The sequence below is a fragment of the Nomia melanderi genome, chromosome 13 (assembly GCF_051020985.1).
Source record: "Nomia melanderi isolate GNS246 chromosome 13, iyNomMela1, whole genome shotgun sequence".
NCBI lineage: Eukaryota > Metazoa > Arthropoda > Insecta > Hymenoptera > Halictidae > Nomia > Nomia melanderi.
In genome coordinates this window covers 2805594-2826364 of record NC_135011.1, presented here as the reverse complement: position 1 = coordinate 2826364, position 20771 = coordinate 2805594, and the positions used below count along the sequence as shown (strand labels likewise).

General features: G+C 42.5%; 1 protein-coding gene across 5 annotated transcripts in view; it reads left to right on the top strand.

Annotated features, from left to right (window-relative positions):
• The window catches only part of LOC116433510 (uncharacterized), a 112255-nt gene that overhangs the window by 31611 nt on the left and 59873 nt on the right, over window positions 1–20771 (top strand). Inside the window, exon 1 of one of the 5 annotated variants that reach the window (XM_031991666.2) lies at window positions 2950–3183. The exons of 3 other annotated variants lie outside the window; for them this stretch is intronic. The gene's annotated coding sequence lies outside the window, so the exon portion shown is untranslated. One more of the 5 variants, XM_076373101.1, reaches the window with a different exon arrangement.

The following is a 20771-nucleotide window of genomic DNA, read 5'->3' as shown; positions in this document are numbered from 1 at the left end:
CGCAGCACCGGCGCAACAACATTCACCGGAGGCCGAATTCCTAACTATCGAAATGCTCGGCGGGAACATCGAAATTCCATACGGAAGGAATCGCTGTGACAGCGTTGTCACTTGACGAATATGGATCGCTAACCGTTTGAGTACTGAGGAATATAGCGCTCTTGTGTTGTGCCAAAATTGCGGAGAATTCTGTTTATCAGTGTCAATTATAATTCTTCAAGAAATAAATCAGAGTAAATTTATTTGAATAAACGTTATTTTTTGATATTTCTTTGTAATACTTGAATATGGATCGTTAGCCGTTTCAGCGCTGAGGACTATAGCGCTCTTGTGTTGTGCCAAAATTGCGGAGAATTATGTTTATCAGTGTCAATTATAATTTTCTTACTGTGTTCTTCAAGAAATAAATCAAAGTAAATTTATTTGAATAAATGTTTTTTGATATTTTCTTGTAATACAATATTTGTGATCTTATTAGATAAGTACTCTTATTAATTTCTTCGCATACACACCCAATCACTTCATTTTTGGTAAATATCAGGAGGAATGACATTTTTGTTAGGTTTTCTGGAGAATCGAGGGAGTCGAATGTTAATTAGTAATGTAGATTTTTAGAGCTCTACATTGCATATGCTTTTATTAATTAGTGATTAATATTGAGTATAATAGAAGTTAGTCTGAATTATTCTTCAAGTAGAATGGAAGATTAATGAGATTCATTTCGACCTTCGCGTTTAATTATAGATCATCTGCTTCATAAACAAGGAACTCAGATTGTTCAGTAATTACAGGTACGTTGTTGTTTTAGTTAATTATTGTACCACATGCAGAGCGGTTTCGGATGAATTACTTGTCTAGGGAAATCGGCCAAGTGAATTGTACACGGTCGAATGGTTAATTCAGACCGCTTTATATTCCAGCTTGCACCGGTAAGTGTAAGTCGAGGGAGAAGAATGAAATTTATTCGTTTGAGCGTTCGTTTCCGAGAAAGTCGGCTTTGGAAATTCTTTGAGGCGCGTCCTGTTGAATAGGAATCGCCTAACGCGTCTGTCCGTGACTTACCGTTTCTACTTCTTGTAAATACTAATGCACTCGTGCTCGATGTCACTCCGGGAAACGTCCGCAGATTTCCAATACGTTCCGTTCGATTTCCACGGAACCTGGACAGAGATATTCCTACATTTCCCATTCGCGTTCAGGTAATAATTCACCGTCACCCGAATCTACTACAAAAATCATTATCGCGAAAATTCCAGTTTCACGCACGAAACTCCCGTCAGTCGTCGCTAAAGCGGAAATTTCGACAGATTCGTCACATTGGAAATTCATCACAGCCGGGGAAGTATATAATAGTTTAGTTGGCATTATTACGGAGAATAACCGCAGCGCTCGAATATTACGCATGGTACTCCATGAACTACGGAACAGTGGGAATATATATTTCATTATAACCACTATGATAATAGCGCTGTATTGTGCCTTTCAATTACTGGGGAATATTTGATCAAGCTATAAATAATTTCGCAGTTAGCCCCCGAAATCATAATCAAAGTTCGTTCGCTTCATTAAACACCGTGCAATTATAAATCCCAGAACGAAGGCAACGAATACGATGCGAAACAAAGAGCAATTCGACAGTACGCCGTGGACTGAAAATCTGTTCGTACCCTTTTCGCGTGTCCTTCGTTTAATCGTCGAAAATAAAATGGCGGCCGCTCCGGAGGCGAAGGCAGCGACATAAAGGACGACAAAAACTTGTCGAACGAAAAAGGGTGGAACTCGCAGAGGCGAAACTTGTTTATGAAATTTCTGGGGGGGAAAAAGCCACACCGACCGAACAATTATAGTTCCGATTCGACTTTGCGCCGTGTCCCCGGCGTGTAATAAAGACGTAATAACGATCCCGATCGAGCCGTAGCGGCGGGACACGTTTCCCCGTGGTACCGTCGATCGTGGATCGCGGATCGTTTATGGGATCGGTAACGAGCGGGTTACCGATTGACAAAGTCGCGCCGGTTATTCGGAACGGTCTAATGACAGTAATAAAACCGGGCGATTGCGCTCCCCGGCCGGATAGAGAGCGAACGAGCCAGAAGAAGAGCGTAACAGGTTGCTCGGTGCTACTCATTAATAAACCCGGACCGCTTTGCAACTCTGCGTGCCGCCGTGCGTACACAACGTGCACGGCTCGTCTTACGCGAAAGAAACAATCGACGTTCGAACGACTGCTGTATTTTATCTTTGAAATTACCGAGCTTAGACAATTATTAACCCCTTGCGGACGAAGATTTTTCGAAACATATGAAGCTAAATTATGTATTAATTACTTAATTGATAGAAAGAAAGAAAACTACGTGCTGATCTGTTACTGTTCGATTAATTAGATCATTTCTCCACGACTTAGTCTTCCAAATCTGAATTAAGGGTTAACCCCTTGCGGACGAAGATTTTTCGAAACATATGAAGCTAAATTGTGTATTAATTGCTCAATTTATAGAAAGAAAGAAAACTACGTGCTCTCTTACTGTTCGATTAATTAGATCATTTTTCCACGACTTAGTCTTCCAAATCTGAATTAAGGGTTAACCCTTTGCGGACGAATGTCGACATTTTGGATGAAATGCTGATGTTTCGAAGTGAAATACAAAATTAACCCTCTGCACTATAACACGATTTAAATACTACGAACATTCCACCTTATTCAACAGAACTAGGTGTCGATTTCGTCACTTTCGAAACGCCATGGGACAGAGTCGAAAATGATCTTAGTCGACTGAAACGGACACCGTAGCCGTGAACGAGCCTCTCGAATGGTCCGCGCGCGCTCCTCCCGGAGAGTTATGCGTTTCTTCGGCAACCGATGGCAAACGTGCTGGCACGTAGCGGAACTTTGCCCCGTACGTGGTCCCCGCGCACGGAATCCTTGCCCCGACTGCCGGAACGTGGGCCCGTGCGGCCGCGAGTGTGTGCAACGCTGGCCAGCGTGTCGCGCCGCGGGACTGTCGGTCTCCGAGCTCGCAACGAACGCCGCGTTCGCGATTAAAAACAGTCTTCCCGCATTTTTCGGTACCGCCGAAAACCTCCTCGAGTGTCTCCATCGAACAAGAAAATTGTTTTGTGCGGTTTTTCTGTCGTTTTTACTGTAACTTGAATCTCCAGCCGGATTGCCATTATCTTTAAATGGTACGTTTTTCTAAATTGTTTTCCTTCAAGAAAATTGTCGGTGTTGCACGTTGTCTATAGATTATAGATAGATCTAGTTGCCTATAATCAGTGATTCTTTTTATTAAATTGCGAGTGATTAGTTACTGGATAATTTGAGAAGTAGTTTTTGCATCGAGTTGTAGATTTATGTTTTTTGGTATATGAATTAGAATTTAGTTGGATTAAAAGTGATATGCTAAAGATCAAGTGCTCTTTGTTCTTGATCGTACGATAAAGATTGATTTATTTAACGGTTGAGTGTTAAGTGGCGACGTGAATGTCGGGAATGAACGTACGAGCCTTTCCAGTTGCTTGATCTTCGGGTAAATAGAAATTCCAGCGAGCGTTCACGGTTGAATAAATTAATGGCTCCACATTGGACGAGATGATAATGACTGGTTCTTCCTGGATAAAGTGATCCGCGGCCGTTCCGCGGGACATGGAAACAGCGACACCGTTAAATTCACGTGAGAACCGTCGCGAGAGGTACGTTCACGCGTTTCCATGTGTAAATACATTACTCTCTCACTGTCAGAATTTTCGAGGAGGCGTGCCTGCGCACTGTCGCGTAAAATATTATTTCAAATAGTATTATATTATATCATAGTCAATGGAAGTCTGTTCCATTCCGGGCCGTGCGCGTGACATTCAACATAAAATATCTTACTTGCACCAATAAAACTCAAATTCACTATTTTATTTGAGAAACGATGGGACTGCTTCTGACAATATTTCAAAATAACTTTTCCTGGCTTCGATCCGGTGCCGCTGTATTTTTAACAGTCTACGGCGTTGACAATTTTTTTCAAAATTTCGTGTCCCATTTTCTTCATGCTTTATTTCAAATTGTACGCTTTATTTACGGTAGTACTTGAAATAATATTTTATTCGTGCAATAGTTTTCTTCGAAATATTCTATAAGCGATTTTCAAATGTTCTAATATTCGAAACACATTGTACTGACAATTTTCAAAAAACTGTGTGGATGGAGATTTTCAGTGAGATCATATCATTATATATATAAAACAGATATCATATTGTAATATATTTAAAATAGATAATAAATTCGAATCAAATTTAATAATTTTTTATACACTGGTAATTAGCAAAGTTGCAGAGCTAATCTTTATATAAAAACGAGATTTCTCGTTGCCGCGATGTGTCCTTTGCACTCGGAAGCCTTTCAGTAGAAATTAAGCAACAAAGCTATTTTATTTAAATATTTCACATAGCAATACAAAGTTTAATTTAAAACAATAAATATTCAACTTCACAGTTTCGCTGTGTCAAATCAAGCGGTGACCGAGAGTCACCTTTCGAGTGCAAAGGGTTAACACTAGAACTAGCATTTAATACGATTAACACGTGACCCTTATAAAAATTGCAACGATAAATTATTCTGAGTTTCTTCAGGCATTCATTATAGTATTCGTGTGAAACTAATTAATTTCATTTCGAGTATTCAATGCTTTCAAGATATCAATAATTACGAGACAAACAAATCGAAACCAGTCATTTTCATCAAGTTTCTTGCGCTTTCGTACACGATCAAGGGGAATTTCCACGTTCACTCTCTTCTGTGTTTCGAAGTTTCCACGAGCCGCTCACTCTCCCTTGTACGACACGAGAATATACTTTAAGAGCTGGCTGGTATCGGTCCCGAGATCTCCGTTACCCGCTGATGCTGCGTGACTTCGTCGGTTTTCGGCCCACCTTTCTAATATTTGACGAAGGTCCTCGACCCTTGCGCCGGCTAGTTCCGAGATCGACGGCCTTCGTCTGAGCCACTTACGTGTCCCGATGATTTCGATGTCCGCTCGCATGGAAGTAATTACGATCTGATTTGAAATACGAAACGATGATCTCGTTTTAATTGGATTATGCGTGGCCGGTGCAAGCGATGCGGAATGGTGCGTGAGCCTTAATGGGAGAGATTCAGCAATCGTTACCATTAAATGGAACTTTGGGTAAGAAGGTTACGGGACGTAAAGGGGCCAAGGAAAACGGGCCGAATTGAGGTTGCTTAACCATAGTAACAATAGAAATTAAACGGTGTCTCGATTAAATTCCGAGTGAAACTCGATTCTTTATGGATACATTTTGAGGTTGCAGCGAATATAGATTGTAGCATGTATTTCGAAAAGGAACATCGTTTTAATAGGAACAACCGGATAGGAAGCGAAATGATAATTTCAGTTTAATCAAATTCTCGTTTCTCGCGTAGAACGAGTCTGAATGGGAGAAGTAGATCGTTTTTCTGTTCCAGAATCGAGAACAATGGGATCTACATAAATATCCGCAGTCCGATTATATTCACAGCACAGATCCAATTCAACTTCAATTCGAAAATTATCAAGATAAATGGGCTGCCCTGCTACCGCTGATAAAACCCAGATTCCACGTGAAAAAACATTTTAACGATATGGAATAAAATGGTTACCTCTGAAACGGTGTTCCCGTGGAAATTCAGTTTGCAAATTTGTCTCGCGCCGACCAAACACATTCAAACTCAATGTTTTACAAAACCGAGGCCTCAAACGAGATTTGTTCTACGTGTATTCCATAGAATCGTACACGTTCTGCCTGAAACGTTACATATTTAATCAAATCTCTAGAAACTCGAATACAATTAACTATCTCCCGATACCCATTTCTACTTGTGTACGTTAAAAAACGTAAACACGCGTTCTCAGTTCAAAATCCTAAGCATCGCCGTCGCAAATTCAAATTCAAATTCAAATTCAAGTCGGCATCGTCGCAAATTCAATGATCTTCAAACGATCCTCCCAAGGAATCCAATGTTTTTAACGAAATTCCCGGGGCCGAGACGCGATTCGAACGGAGCACCCAGTAAATGCTGCGCGACGCGCGCTCACGCACACGAACAAAGGCGTACGGAACGGCTCCGGTGATGGCCGCGTGCGTGTGCAGGTGACTTTACGGTATATTGGTTCGCCGGAGCGTCGCGCGCCGGAACGAGAATGGTGAATGTGCCCCGGAATATAAGCCCGACAAGTTGCCGTCGTCTATTCCGGCAAGGAATTCGTCTTGTTCGATGCGAGGCGGCGAACGGGAAACAATACCGGCCCGGGGGCGGAAGCGCGCGGACGCGGGGAGGAAACGATACCGCCGCACGTACTTATATACGCGGAGGAACGAGAACGAGAGAGGCATTGACCCCTTTGGCGACTCGCGAACCCGCGAGAATGACATTCAGCTCGCGCGAGCGCGTTCTCCCGTCCGAGCGTAATGGCCAATCTCGAGGACGGAATTTAAATGCCGCGGAACTCTCGTTAAGCGAACTCTTTAATAGCTGAAAACTCGATTATTCCAGCGTTTTACTGTGTGAACGTCTGCTACTATGTTGGAAGGTAGAGGATCGTATATTGTTAACTTGTCTTCAGTACGCCACGCAAATTTTCAATGGTTAAACAAATTTCTTAGTTAAATACATCATATTTTGTATGTTATTGTACTTTAGGAAGAGAGTTCGTTTCACTGAGACACAGTAAGAAATAGATGCCATTACGCTCGGGGACACGCCATTTTGTCGGCGATAAAGGCGGGAAAGTACGTCGAATTCAAATTCCTGTATCGTTTTCTCTTGAGGTTAGCAGTCGGTTTATTCGATAACTTGAAGAAACAGTTTCTCGGGGATATTGAGAGGTGACTTAACACCTCCGGGAATACTTTCTTCCTCTTAACTTCCCGTGACCGCTATTCTCCGCGATAAAGCAACCACCGCGCGGGGTAACCGTCGTTAAGTAAATGCGCGGAGGACTCGAAAACGGTGACCTCAACCTCGAACGTTGCGTAATCGCCGATAATTTTAAAGGCAACGTCCAGCGGAGAGGAGGATTCTGGGGCGCCCGGGCTAAAGATAGCGCTGAGTTGTCCCGAAACGTTGATACTTCCAATCAGAGCTGCGAGCCGGGTTGACAATAATGGGAACGCTTCTTCGGTAAATCGGTGACCGTCGTAACCTCGGGGCAATTCCAGCCTCGAAATACTCCGTTTTTATCCCGCGCGGAGCGTTCGCGTGTCGAATGAATCCGCCCGCTCTATATTTAGAGCGAAGGAGAAAGAGAGGAGAGAATCCTCCGGGCGAATAATAATTTATATTGCACCGGCCGCTTTTTGCCGCGGTCGTTGCCAGCCGCCAGTTGCGAACGCGATCGGCTCTTTGTGCAACTCCGCGGCTGAATCGCCTTGAAAGTTCGCGCGGGAAAGGTTACACAGACGTTTCGCGTCGCGGAATGAATCGGGACGCCGTTAACAGTGGTCAGGGATACTCTAACCTTTCGAATTTCCCGCTCGTTGCGTTCCGTTCGCCAACGTTCTGGCGTCGATCCCGATCCCTGCGATCTTCGTCGCTGTTATTTCGAACGGTTTTCCGTTCGAGATACATCTCTATTGCTTGTAGAACAGAAATTGATTCACTGGTCGCTTATTGTTACCTTCTCTTTGAATACTTTTCGATGCAGACGCATTCAAACTGCTTGTTTCACTTGTTATTCTCATCTGATCTACAATTACAGAGAGCACTGTCCGGAATTTTATTCTTCCAATTGGTAATCGCTTCATTTAGTGAATCCTTTAATTTCTTTCATTTACTAGACCTTTCTAAATAATTCTGTAATAGAGAATTTATACCGTTTCCAGTATTCGTAGCTCTATTTTGCGCGTCGTCTTTATGATTGCACCGATTAACCCCTTGACCTACGATTTCTTTCTCAACTATGATCGACACACCCATTTTAGTAGAAATTTATTGGAAAAGGCCAAAAGTTCTAAGGATATTCTACATCTATGTTTACTCTAAGCTATAATAATTCGTAACAGAAGAGTACTATTCAATTTGTATCCACAAAAATTAAGTAACACTTATGTTCGTTAAATTCTGTTTAAAATCTTCACGAGTCTGGCACGTTGTTATAAGACAAGTGGTTAAGACTATGTGAAGCTGTATAGAGTAACGATTCCATGGTTTTCCGTGATAGTTTCTTCGAATTACCGCGCCCTTGTTTCGCATAATTTCCGTCGAAAAAGTTTCCAGACAGCCAGTCGGATCCGTAAGTTTCTGCCTCTTCATAATTGCGCGGTTCGGAACTGGATACGTGACTCCATACATCGGTGGCCACGGCTCTGCCATTCTCGAAACTCGGAATCTCCTTGATTTACCGGGTCCCCTAGACTTTCTCTCGCGTAATTTTCTTCCCACGTTCTTCGCCAAGAGCAATATCTTATAAATCTAGCTAAAATTGGCGTGGCTGCGGAGGCGGCCAGAAGAAATTCTGCACAGTTCATTCTGGCTCCCTTACCCTTCGCTGGAGCGGAAGTTTCCACGGAGCCAAGGGAACGTGTTCGCGCGGCCAGAAGGACGAAATTCGCGGATACGAATTTAGACGTTAGCTACCACCTTGAATTCCAACTGAACTTCCATAAATAGAAACACAGTTCTAATTCGAAATGCGTTACAGATCCTCAATCAATAATCATGCTTACAGACACACATTCACAAGATCTATCTTCCAAAATCAAGGAAAATGTTTCAAAAACTGTACCGACCTCTATATACCAAAGTTCCACGAATCTACAAAAATCTGCATCCATAAACGAAACATTTCAGCAGTACAACAATAACGAATTTTACCGAAAGTTCTCTCGAAGATTCTCAACGATTCTCGATGCACGATAGAAACGTCTAAACGACCAGTTCACAGACAATCGAAAGCGACCGTTGACCATCGTCACAGCGACGCAGGAAAAGGGACAGAGGGAACCCTGATTATTCTCCAAGTACCTGCCGCGAAGGCTTACCAAGGAGAGCCCCCATGGGCGAGGGCTGAGATTAAGCTCGATCAGCCGAGGCCGTAGCCTTACCAGCGTTGCTTCCCGGGGATGACGAGTCCCATGGAAGTAGACTGTTGGCAGCGCCGAGTTACCTTTCCAAAAACTCTACCAGATTTCCTGTCTGGTCCAGGAGCAGGTGGGACGCTGCTCGCGCGACGAGACCCTCGAAAGGTCTCCGCCCAGCATGTAGGCTTCAACCACTGCCACTACGAATCCAACACCAATTGCACCGGCCGAGAGGACCCGGGGACAAGCACCCATGGTGCGCTCTCTGCGAGGGGACAAGGGGACTCGGCACCCTTCGTACGCCTTCGTGGGCAACCGGAGCGCCCGTAGTACCGATCCAATCGCAGGTCTATCGGTAGGACCTGTCCGGCTTCTTACATACACGAATAAGCTGCGCCTGCCATATCAAGGTGTCTCGTCCACACCAAGGGTTGGTCAGACCCTAGCTAAGGACCCCGGGATCGACGCAGGAAAAGGGGTGGGTTGAAGCTTCCGTCGAATCGCGTTACGCTGCGGGGGTGGATGTCTCGCGGATATCGGCGCGACAGCCGGCCAGCCGAGTATAGAATCGGGAACGACCTCGTTAGGCGGGTCGCTTCTTCTAGTAGGTAATTAAACGTGCGAAGGAAAGGAAAAACTACGGGGGCTGGGTGCATCGGTCGCGAAGTAGGGCTCCGCGTTAATTGTATCGCGCCTCGTTAGGTCGTCCCAGAACGGGTCGAGCCGCGTTCAGGTAAGAACGGCCGCGCCGGCGAGGGAAAAAGAGAGACGGAGAGACAGGACAGGGGGAAAAAGGAGGAAACCGGGCCCGGAGACCTTGTGCTCATTGCCGCGGCCGCGGAGGATCGACTCCGGAACACCGGCGCGTCACGTGCCGCTCGTGGATCCACCGAGAGAGTTTCGATGAACCTAGAAACCCCGACCCGGCCGGTCGAGCCTAGTTTTTTTCAACGGCGGGCTTTCCTCGCGCCGAGAACGCCGCTGGGACTCGGCGAAGTGGATCGAATCGGAGATCGCCGGATTCGCGGCTGTCGAAATTCTTGGGTTACTTTATTAACCCTTTGCACTCGGCAATATTTCTCTTTAGAAATATTCATTACTTTCTGACGTAATATTTATTACTTTCAACTCTTATATTCTTCTTTTATATTGTTTTATATTGTTTTATATTGTATTTAACCTCTTTACATTGTTTTATATAGTTTCATATAGTTATATATATAGTTTTGTATAGTTTTAGAATGTCTGCATTTCGAAGATGAAAGTTTCATATTTAAAACACTAAGTCGACGAGTGATCTGATTACTCGAACAGCAAGAGATCAGTACGTAGTTTCCTTTTTTTATATTAATTAAGCAATTGATATATAATTTAGCTTCACCTGCTGAAGGTTTCGTATATTTTATAGAATTTACTGTTTCATGAGTAACTTTTTATAACGATTTTCTTGTGTTATTCGAGAATAGTTTCTTCTTGCGATGAATTCGTTGTACGCGGTTTCTGTGAGAGCTGCGCGTAGGTCCTTCGGGAGACTGGTTTTGGGAAATGTCATTGATTGATCGACACAGTTCTTTATGGTCCCCGAAGGTTAGATGAATCAGAGTGTAGAGAATCTGTTTGTATCGGTTCTTGAATTATAGACGATTGAAACGGAGCTGTTCAACTCGGTGTTCTGTGGGAACATCAGTTTCCAAAGTACTTCCCTCAAATCATAAATTTTCATCGTCCATCAATTTTCATAGCTACAAACGAACATCGTACTCGCTGTAACCGTCATTTCTTCCTCTACTTCGACGATTCAATAATCTTCATTATTTCATAACGCAATGAATCTTCATTGGAGACTGAGATTACTAAACGAACTTCTGTGAAGTTCGTCTTTGAGCTTGCCTTAAAACTTTCAACAGTAAATGCACTTTGAAATTTCAGGTCTTGATCTCGACCCATCATCTTCCTTAAATCACGGAAAATCGTCAAATGCCATAACCTTCGTAGTAAACAAGCTCTGTTCAGTTTAGAAATTATCGTGGTATTTTATTCATTTTCACACGTACTTTTTACATTTTAGACAGATTTTGTTAGTCTTATTTTTTGTGCAATATCTTATTCGGCATGGTTTCGTTATCACTTTCGCTAGGAATACTATAAAAATTAGTTGCTGATAGATTACAAAACAACCTGGAGTGCTATTATTACTGATATTAAATTCAATGCAAGAGTATTGATCCTAGAGAGGACTCGCTAGCAGCTGAATAATTAAAGACGATACACAGGGTCGTAGCGGAGGGAGGATATTTGACCTAACAGTTTACAGCGTGGCTCGACGAGTCCCATAAAAAGGGTGAAACATTGTTTAGGAAGAGGAGCCCGAGGCCGGAGGCACGAGCGGGCAAAGAAAGTAGAAAGAGACGATTCTAGAAAATGGTGACACGGTAACCGGGTCCGGTTTTTTCCGGGCCTCCGTCGGGTCGCGGAACCGGCATTGTGAATTCTGAACTTCTTTCAGGATCGCCGCGTTTCCTGGATCGACTATCTTCCCCGGGGCTCGCTTTCTAAATGCTCTCTTTCTCTTATTTCCCATTTTTCCGCACGCACTCGCGTCGCCTCTCCATCGGACGTAACCTCGAAACGACCGCCGTGGCACAATTATATTAATTTATTGCGAGCGTGCTGCTACTCCGGACGATCGATCAGCTCTAGGAAAAATCTATCGATAAATCACTTTAGTTTATGGAACACTTTGCCGGAGTTATTAACGTTTTCGAAATGGAGTAATGAATTAAACAGTTAACTGCGCTCGACGATACACGTCATCTTGAAATCAGAACAAGACTAATTCTTTCAACGATAAATTATTTATTTCTTCGGATGAACGTGGTATTCTTCTTCTTGTTTTATCTTTTCGTTAAATTTATACGCGAATTTGGTTTAAGTTAGACGAGTACACTTCATTATTTGATTTTATCATGAGCATCGACAGAGACTGAAATTAAATTCCACTTATAGAGAAAAATATACAAAATGGAAGGAACATACTATTAAATCATTAATTGAATTGTGTTATTATTACATGTTTATTTAGTTGAATTTATAATATAGAAATATGTTCAAATAGTTGTTTAATTGAATGAACTATATAATTCAATTTGGTTGGGTCACCAGTGACCCCATGGCATTCAACGTGTTAAGGAGGAAGTATCTTAGAGTTGTGTTTTGCAGAAAGTATTATGAATATTATATAAAAAGGTTCTATTAACCCCTTGACTCAACTATGAAGTTGAATATTCAGTATTTTAAATTAAAATTATATTTTGCAGTGTAAAATATTTAAATAGCTTTGTTGCGTAATTTATCTGTGAATTGTTAAATTAGTTTCAAACAATGTCGTCTTCATCTCATCAGAAAATCTCCAAATATTTCTACTGAGAAACTTCCGAGTGCAAAGGGTTAATGAAATTAGGGAAACAGGAAAATGTTTGCAAGTTCCCAGAAAGTTTAAAAATATTTGTATTCTTTCCAAGAAATTTTCCGCGCGAAATATGTTATCTGTGAGGCGAGCGAAGGTTGCGCGAGTGAATTGCAATCGTCTGTGCATTCGCAGCGTTTACTCGCCTGCAAGCTGCGGCGGAATAAAGGATTTAATGAGTTTTAACTGTCTGAATGTGTTACATATTACGATCACAATAAATCCTCCGGCGGAGGGAATAAAATTCCGGCTGAATTCCCCTCCAGAAATCGGCGCGTCGAGCCGCTCTTAGGAATACAAAGCAGTCGGGGCTCGTTGTTGTCAACACGCTCGCAGCCGGCGACGCAAAAATCCAGTCCTTTTGCAAGCCACGGTTGGTTGCCTCTGACGCAAACTCTCGTCTTTTCGCGAGTTATAGCCGTCAGGTGACGTAAAACTTTGCTATCTGATAAGATAACGCGACGACATGAAAGAACAGCGTGGAACAAACGAATTCGAAGAGACGCGTAATCCACATTTGTCTACTTTCACCGTAGAAAAACTTAATCCGCCGCGTTTCGATTCGAAGCAACGAACGGTGACGAGTATGACGCTTCGAATCTAATTTTAGAATTCTTACTTTGCCGGGACAATCTCGGAAACTTTCAGTCTTGAGCTGTTCGATCCAACTTGAATGAAATAAAACCAATGTGGAACTGTTGTTGAAGTAAAACACCTGTGTTGCTTAATTTATCTATGAATTATTTAAATTAGTTTCAAACAATGTCACCTGTATCTCGTCAAAAGGTGTTGAATATTTCCAGTGACAAACTTCCGAGTGCAAAGGGTTAACCCGTTTGGAACTGACAAAAAACGATCGCGCTGTTTTTTTGGTTTTGTCGAAATAGAAAAGCGTAGCTCTTTTCCTTCTAATGATTCATTCCTGTTTCTATTATTACCCGTTTAGAATTGACCAAATGAAATGATCGCGCTGTTTAAAATTTGGTTCTGTCAAAATATCCAATTTCCGAGTTAAAACGAAAGATATCAGCATTTCGGTGAGTTGAAATGTTCAGATTTGGAAGACTAAGTCGCGAACAAACAATCTAATTAGTCGAACAGCAAGAGATCAGTACGCAGTTTCGTTTTTTTCTATTAATTAAGCAATTGATGTATAATTTAGCTTCATGTGTTGAAGGTTTCGAAGAATCTTCGTCAAAGGGTTAACAGACAATCGATCGATCGAAGGAACAGCGAGAAGCGGTCCGAGAAGAATAATCCCGGGCTAATTAGAAGCGAACCGTCTAAAATTAGCGGGCGGCTCGCGGCGGGTCGCGTAAATTCGTAAATTCCGCGGTGAATAATTCACGGGTAACGCGAGCCGGCGATTAAACCGTGATTGAAAGCGCGCCTGAATTCTTTAACGCGCCGTTTAAATTTCATCGCGTGCAAACCGCGGCGTAATTGGGACCGTCGAATCGGCCCAAGTGTTTCTTCGCCCGGAGTAAACGCAGCGCGTGCTCGCGACGCGTTCGTGTTCTCGGGAGGGATGATTGGCTCGTTGATTCGATCAATGGGATCGTAAGAAACGAGCTGCGTATTTTATTTGTCATTAGCTTCTTGGGAATATGAAGGTATAACTGCGGTTAGAGGGTAATAGTAAATAATGGTGAATAATAGTAAATGATATCAAATAGGAGCAAATAATAATAATAATAATAATAAATAATACGTGATCCCTGTACTTATCTAATAAGATCACAAATATTGTATTACAAAAAATATCAAAAAATCACATTTATTCAAATAAATTTACTTTGATTTATTTCTTGAAGAACACAGTAAGAAAAATATAATTGATACTGATAAACAGAATTCTCCGCAATTTTGGCACAACACAAGAGCGCTAGAGTCCTCAGCCCTGAAACGGTTAACGATCCATATTCGTCAAGTATTACAAAGAAATATCAAAAAGTAACATTTATTCATCGAATAGCCCAACGTTCTCCAGAAACAACGCGATGAAAGAAGCTCGCGGAAAGAGCGGTGACGCTGGAAACCGAAAGATCAAGGCTCCCTTTTACAGAAAAATGGAATCCGCGAAATGCGCGACACGCAACGGAAATAATGTCTTCGTCACCGGTCGTAGGCGAGCGCGAGCCTACTCGATCGGCGACGGCGACGAACAACCACAGCTGGCGGACAAACGACGCTCGCTCCTCGCGAGTTCTGCTTCAGAAACTCTGTACGCGATACCGAGCGGCGGAGATGTTGTTTGCGCGAGATAAAGGGAATAGACGAACCGCTGTGCGATTATCGAGCTCGCAATAATTAATTCCGCCGCGATAGGGCTCGACTCTCGCCCCTGCGCTCCGCCATTGATTCGGCACGCGGCGCTGACGTTTCGCCGCGTTGCGCGCTGTAAACGCGACATTTACGGCCGCCATCGAACACCATGACGGGCTTTATCAACGATCGACCGTGCTCCTTCTCACCCGATCCACGGAGATATCGTAAAACGCGACCCGACTTTTATTGCCTCACTTTATTTTTATATCGAGGGCGCAACCGAGTGTCGAAAATTGTCTCGCGCCTCGCCGCCGGTTTCGAAAGCTTCGCGGAAATCTTCGCGGGAGGATTCACTTAGCGACGTTGTTTTCCTCGTGGAAAATCTCGAGTGATATTACAAATAATGCTACTTAATCTCGTGACATTTAGCTAGAAGAACGTGTAACAATAACAATGCAATTCACTCAAATGATTTAATATTATATTCTTTCATCGCGTGTATTTTACTCTGTGAAATCGTGTGGCGTTCAACGTGTTAACCCTCTGCGGACGAATGTCGACATTCGAGATGAAAGATTAGCGTCTAGTTTCTGTTTTCGCTATTGTTTAAGCGATTAATGTACAATGTAGCTTCATCTGTTGATGGTTTTGTACGTTTCAAAGGATCTTCGAAGGGTTAAACGTTAACTTGTATAAAATCGATTCTATCGAGTCTATTCGCGAGTGGAACAATGGCGGAGTGGGGGAGAGACCTTGAAGCCAGGAGTTTTCGTTGCAGCGGAGTATAGAGCGCTCCCTCCACGGGTCCCTGGGCGTGCGGCCGGCGCGCGTCCAATTCACGCGCCGCTTGCTCGTCTACGAGGCGTTTTTAATGCCGGCGTCTTTCACTTTGAGAGCTAGAATGCGCGAAGCCAGCGCACGTAGGTGATGCGTGCAACTTTCCCTCGTAACCCTACGATCTTACGTGTCCGACTGGGCCCGTTCCACGCCTTGGCCACCGTTATAAGGCGATCCGACGCCGGAGGAACGATTCGGTGGCTCCGAACAAAAAACCATCCGGGACGAAGAAATGCTCCGTTACGGAGAACGAAAGCAGATCTCCGCGGATAAAAAGGAACGAGCGTTATCCCCACGCGTTTCTCTAACGAGATATGAATTACCCATGCCCAGAAATCTTGCGATCCTTCAACGCTTCAGCATGAAACGATAATTAATTATCTGCGGATTTCTAGCGTCGGATTAGCGAGAAAGGTCTCTCGATTCGAGTTCAGCCTTTATTTAAGCTTGACGGACGTGGATGCTCTGTTAAGAATGCTGTGATTCAAGTTTTATATACCGAAATGCCCACGTTGTTTTATTTGAAGGTAAACATTCATATTTAAGTATCAAATATATTCTTCTTCTTCTTATTATTACTAGTATTATTTAATAATAATAGTATTATCTATTCTTCTTATTATTACTATTATTTAATAATAATAGTATTATCTATTTTTCTTCTTCTTATTACTGTTATTTAATAATAATAGTATTATCTATTCTTCTTCTTATGATTACTATTATTTAATAATAATAGTATTATCTATTCTTCTTCTTATTATTACTAGTACTATTTAATAATAATAATAGTATTATATATTCTTCTTATTACTATTGCTAGTACTATTTAATAATAATATAGTACAACAATTACACGTCTATCATCTCCGAAATCAATAGATACCCAAATATCCGTCATTCATCTTCCAAGTGCCTTTCTTCACAGAAACTGTTCAACCTCTCGCTCTACCAGCAACACTCCCGTGATCTATATTTCATCCGATTCGCATCGTCCCCGGGAAATCCAGAAAACTTCCGAAGAAAGTCTAGCGCAATTAACTTTCCCGTATTTCTCGAGATCGATCCGCGATCCGTGTTCCGCGCAGCCGGGCCAATTATCGTCTCGCGTGCGGACTCGTCGTTTCTCGCGCGGATCCTGTTTTTTGGGGAAAAAAGTCTCGAATCCGCCGATCGGCGCGTACGGTCCTCTCCCGCGAGAGTCACCCGCGCGTTCCGAGAGCGGCTCTCTCGCCGGCAAGCTCTTTTCGAGCATCACCGCGAGGAATATGAGCCGTCGCGAATAAAGAAAGGTTCGCGCCGCGCCTCGTAAAATTGTGAAACGCGCGCACCGACGGCCGACACTTTTATTTCCACGCGGCCGACCGACGCTTTCGACGCGTTTACTGCGCTCGCGACCGCGAGCCGAGCCGCGTGTTTACGCGACGCTCTCTTATGAACCGGCTGACGTGGTTGTCCATAAAATTCGAGGGAGAAGCAGAAGTTCTACGGAGATGTTGCTCTCCCGCGAACGCGCGGTGCTCCTTCGATCGTCCGTGGCTTGTAAAATTCGTGTCTGTGAAATTGGTCTGCGAGATGAAATTCTCTGGCATGAATATAAGGACTACTATTCGAATTGAAATTTATATAGTCGATTCAGATTCTACACCGAAATGTGTCAAACATTAGATTCTAATGTTTCAAGTTGCAATATGTGGAACGTTGGGATCTAATTCTTCATATTGAAACACACGAAACGTTAGGATCTAATTTTTCACATTGAAACACATGAAACCTCAGGTTCTAATTTTTCATATTGAAACACACGAAACCTCAAGTTCTAATTTTTCATATTGAAACACATGAAACCTCAGGTTCTAATTCTTCATATTGATACACACGAAACCTCAGGCTCTAATTTTTCACATTGAAACATACGAAACCTCAGGTTCCAATTCTTCACATTGAAACACACGAAACCTCAGGTTCTAATTTTCCTAACGAAACACACGAAACCTCAGGTTTTAATTTTTCACATAGATACACACGAGATGTTATATTCTACTTCCCCGAACGCACAGAAAGCGTTGAATTCAAACTTTTCGGTGGAAATACGTGAAACGAGAAGTTCGGAGCTAATTGAAATTCCTAGGAGGAATCGATTCTTTCATTCGGTTAATGTATCGTTGACACGATTCATCATTTTTTCGATAAAAAGAAGTCGAGAAGGGTACAATGGTCCCAAAACGTGACCCAGCTACGGCCCTAGGAGACGAGAGCGCCGCGGCCGCGGAACAAAGCGCAGACGCGAGACGACAGGACAATGAAGCGGCCGATCCGCACAATAGATTTTTGCTTCCCTTCCCGCGGCTTCGGAGCGACCACGCGTGTCTGGGTCCGGTCGTGGAGACACCGGCGAAAGAAGCGTTTCTCAGACCGCGTGCGTCCCGGATGCCTCGAGTGCACTTCAAACCGGGAACTCTTAAGTGGGACTCGAGCAATCTTCTTCTCCTCCTGCCTCGAAAGCTATCGAAACATTAATTTTCCGGCGGTGCGTTCTGTCCCTGAAAATACTGCCTGCAGTCAACATTCCCTCCTACATTACAGAGCCTCTCCGGCGGGGAATATTTACACAGTGATACTGTTAAAGATAACGTAACGAATAGGAATTCGAGATTCAACCCGGACGAAGATTCTTTGAAATGTACAAAACCTTCGACGGAAGTTAACCCTCTATAGGCTCGCGTAACTTTGAAGTCACACCGACTTATTTAATTGTTCATTGCAAAATGACGAACGACATTAAATAATCAACTTAAACTTTTGTATAGGCGTTCACGTTCGACGTTATTGTAACTTGAAAGTTACAAAATATATTCAATAAAATTATTGAAACTATTGAATAGTTAATTTATGTTTATATGTTGGTATTTATTTCATACTGCAATTTTGTGTTAATCATGAAACAAAATTCGGCCCATAGAGGGTTAAATTATATATCAATTGTACAATTGACAGAACAAAAGGAAACTTGCTGATCTCTTGTTATTCAAGTAATTAAATCAATTTTCTGAGTCAGTCTTCGAAATATGAAAATTTCATCTGTCAAAGGGATGAGTCATCTGCGAAACGCTAATTAACCCTTTGAACTCTGTAGGCTCCAATATTGCAGTTATATCAAGTATTTTAATAAATCAAAAAAACTACCCTAAAGTTCTTGGATTTTCCACGTATCCAAATTTCGTATTGACAAGGAAAATAAAAAATTGAAGGAATGCTATAGCATTGTTCATTTTCACTAGATACCATAGAAATTAGTTGCAGTCGCTGATAATTTACAAAACCATAAGTTTATTTTATCCAAATTTCGTACTGAGAAGGAAAATAAAAAATTGAAGGAATACTATAGCATTGCTCATTTTCACTAGAGATACCATAAGAATTAGTTGCAGTCGCTAATTTTCAAAACCATCTGGAGCGCTAAGTTTATTTTATCCAAATTTCGTACTGAGAAGGAAAATAAAAGATTGAAGGAATGCTATAGCATTGTTCATTTTCACTAGAGATACCGAGAATTAGTTGCAGTCGCTAATTTTCATAACCATCTGGAGCGCTAAGTTTATTTGATCGGGGAAGAGCGAGTTTCCCGGGAGCGGAGTTTTCATTCTTGAAGAACCACCCAAGTTATCGCATTAATTCCGAGCGGCGGCCGCCACGCCCCGTCCGCGGCTAACAAGAAAAATTCGTAATAAGAAACGGGGAATTTCAGGACCATCGCGCATTCCGCGGGAATACGACTTCATCCGGAGTTTTTAATGCGCCGCCCACCGTATTTCACTCGACATCGCTTACGCTGGCTGCGCCCGATTGATTTAAGGGGTTCTTATCAATCGCGGCTCTCAATTCGCCTCGAAACTTTCGATTGAGATAAATAATCCGGGCACGCCGCAGCGTGTTCCACCGTCCGGCCGTCCCATATTTCCCATCCGCCGTTGTAGATGAACTCGTTAACGGGCTGCGGATCTTTTTGCGAAAGAAAATATTCCCCGTGTAACTCGCGGAAACGGCAATTACGGCGATACGGTTCTCCCGTTTATTCGTTACACGCTGTTCCGCTTTAATATCTCGCTCCGATACGGGCGCTTCGTAATCCGCAGTTTACATTCGCGATTGTAGTTGATTTAGATGTTTCAATTTTAATGGCATTATCGTCGGATTCTCGGTGTGTGTACCGTGTAGGAGAGATGTAGTGCAGCAATATTCTTTGGGTTTTAACCCTTTACACTCCGTTGGCTCTGATATAGAGACATAATTTGCATCACAGATGTCACGTTACATTAATCTCAAATTGTAAAATTCCTTTTCCTGTTCGAATATGGGAAATCGATAGAACAAAGGACGTGAATCCATGTATACTTGTAATTTCCCTTTTTCGAAACGAAATTTTAGGTTCTTGAACGTTTCTGTGTAGAAATGAACTATTAAGGCATTTGAAATGTTCCGAGTGCTAAGTATTAATAAATATACACTTAGCTTTCAAAACTGTGTTGTTTATTTCTACAAATGAATATTCAAGAGTATTGACTGTGGTTTCGTGGATTATTGGCGTTGGGAATGATTACTCGGTATCATTCTTGCGTCTTGTAATCTATTAGCAACTGCTAATTTTTATAATATTCCTAGCGAAAATTACAAATCCTTTAACATTTCTTCGATCTTTTATTTTCCTTAGCACAAAACTTGAATGTGCGGAAAATCGAATAATTTTACAGTAGCTTCTTTAAGATTCATTAAAATATTTAATATTATAACTGGTGCAATATTCGAGCCTACAGAGTTCAAAGGGTTAAACTACATAGTACGGTGCGTTACAAAAACTGAAAAACGAAACACTATTCAACGGTTGAACGTACAAACTGTACGAAGAACACGAAGAAAAAAAAGAACGCGTGCAACAAAAAGATGGTCCTCGAGAAAAACAAGCGACCGCGAGTCAGAGGACTGCAAATGTCTACCTCGCAGCCATTAAAAATCTACTTCACGCTCATTCTCAGCCACTAAACAACTCAAAATTCCGTTAGAACGTTAAGCTTCAAATAAAAGCTGCGCGAGCACGACCGAGACCTATCGTTCAGACGGGACCTCGTAAAATCTGCAG